Here is a 2,500-nt window from a genome sequence, read left to right as displayed (position 1 = left end):
TGGGCCGGTTTCCCGGACACCGTTGATGTCTAGTCCCGGACCAAAAATGACCTTCAATGGAGAATCTTCATTGAAATTACAGTAGGTTTTAGTCCAGGCCTGCGCTTAATTTGTGTTTTAGAAACCCGCCCCTTCTGTTAAATCAGACGATCAACATATTACAGATAAGACGTTGAAAGGTTGTTAAACGTCTCCGGAAGGTGTATAGCCTCGACTTCCAGCTGGATCTGACACACTTTTTCCACGATGAAATATGTTTTCTCCATAGGTCCTTTCCAACCATGTGTTTCTCATTACAACACGGACCTTCTGGAATTAAAATCTAGCACTGGTACTCTAGCCTACCATTTGATGGGGGTGCGGATCTAGTTTTATAGATAATTGTGTAGCCGGATGTGGCCTGAATTGTGAGAAGAAAAAAAAAGCGTTCGTCAGTTTTTCATAAATTGTGTGCGTGTGTTGTTGGGACGCGTGTGCAACACTATCAATACCAGTCAGTGTCTTTTGTGATCACACATGAAGGGGTGCTTCTTCATTGCTGCTAGATAAATGTATCGCAGTGAATCACAAAGCTACCTGGAAATGTCAGGTTAAATCAGCCCGATGCCGTGTTTGATGTTACTGACCTCGATAAAGATAATCTGTCACGAGCTCATCCTAAAGACCGAGACTGGGACCCGGCTGTGACTGTCCTGTCACCTTTTTAAAATGTAAATGTCAACCAAATGCTGTCTGAACGATATGGCTAAATACATGCCTACTATACAGGTGTGTATGACAGGTGTAAAACAGGTTGCATAAGTTAGCTACTGTATATCTCACCGTGGAACCTTTGTCCAGACCTTTATAATCATTCAGATTGTAGTGCTAGATATGACTAGCGTGCTACAGAGCCTGTACATGGCTGTAGTAGTGTTGTGACTGGTTGAATAAGTACAGAACAATAGATGCATAGTGGCACATGGTTCAATGTGTGTGCAGCACAGCAGCCACCCAGACACAGCAGCCACCCAGACACAGCAGCCACCCAGACACTAGCAGACCTCTGGCTCCCAGACACAGCAGCCACCCAGACACAGCAGCCACCCAGACACAGCAGCCACCCAGACACTAGCAGACCTCTGGCTCCCAGACACAGCAGCCACCCAGACACTAGCAGACCTCTGGCTCCCAGCTGGTAGTGTAGTTGACACGTTTGCATGTGGCTGAGACACTGTCATCGCAGGGAGTGAGGCGGTGGTCTGAAATGAATGGCGTTGTACCGTACTATAGACTTTAAGGCTCTTCCATGGCTGTGAGGCGGTGGTCTGAAATGAATAGCGTTATGCCCTAGACTTTAAGGCTCTTCCATGGCTGTGGCGGTGGTCTGAAATGATGTACGTCTATAGACTTTAGGCTCTTCCATGGCTGTGAGGCGGTGGTCTGAAATGAATGGCGTTGTACCGTACTATAGACTTTAAGGCTCTTCCATGGCTGTGAGGCGGTGGTCTGAAATGAATGGCGTTGTACCGTACTATAGACTTTAAGGCTCTTCCATGGCTGTGAGGCGGTGGTCTGAAATGAATGGCGTTGCCTGTACTATAGACTTTAAGGCTCTTCCATGGCTGTGAGGCGGTGGTCTGAAATGAATGGCGTTGTACCGTACTATAGACTTTAAGGCTCTTCCATGACTGTATGACTTCTAACAAGTCAATGGTCTGGTAATTAGAGGTGTAACATGCAGAAATAGCTCTGCCATTTCCTGGTTGCAAAACTTGGACTAGTTTAGATAAACTGAAATTATTTGACCCAAAAAAAACCAAAAAAAGCTGTGTAGAATCATTGTATCATCTTAACCGCTGTGATATATATTTTCAATGACCCAAAATTCTTACATTTTCAGCTGTTTGGAGCTGATGTACAAAATCGAAAGTAAAAGTAAGAATAGAGAGCATAGAAATATCTCACATAGATCGTATCTACAGATCTATCACTCACATTTCTATGTGAATTTGGTCAGGTCGCCCCCACCCCTAAAAAAAAGACCTATTGCGGCTTTAATGTTTTCACAGTAATTACATTAAGTGGTATCTAAATTGTTATAACATAGTAAGATTTTGTGTGAGAATGAATTTAATTCTCCCTTGTAGAAATCGAGAGAATCCAGAAAGGTGAGCCCAAGAAGGAAGGAGGAGACGCGTATTTGGACCTTTTCACCGTCAAGAATATCAAACTGAAGGAACGCGTGCTCATACCCGTCAAACAGTATCCGAGGGTAAGCCTTCCACCTCTCTTTTCCCCTTCCTTCAGCAGCAGGGCTTGGAATGCATGGGTGACTGTGGGGGGGGGGTCAAACAGTATCCGAGGGTAAGCCTTCCACCTCTCTTTTCCCCTTCCTTCAGCAGCAGGGCTTGGAATGCATGGGTGACTGTGGGGGGGGTCAAACAGTATCCGAGGGTAAGCCTTCCACCTCTCTTTCCCCTTCCTTCAGCAGCAGGGCTTGGAATGCATGGGTGACTGT

This window comes from Oncorhynchus nerka, unplaced genomic scaffold (assembly GCF_034236695.1).
Source record: "Oncorhynchus nerka isolate Pitt River unplaced genomic scaffold, Oner_Uvic_2.0 unplaced_scaffold_6152, whole genome shotgun sequence".
In the NCBI taxonomy this organism is placed as follows: domain Eukaryota; kingdom Metazoa; phylum Chordata; class Actinopteri; order Salmoniformes; family Salmonidae; genus Oncorhynchus; species Oncorhynchus nerka.
This window is presented reverse-complemented; position numbering follows the sequence as displayed.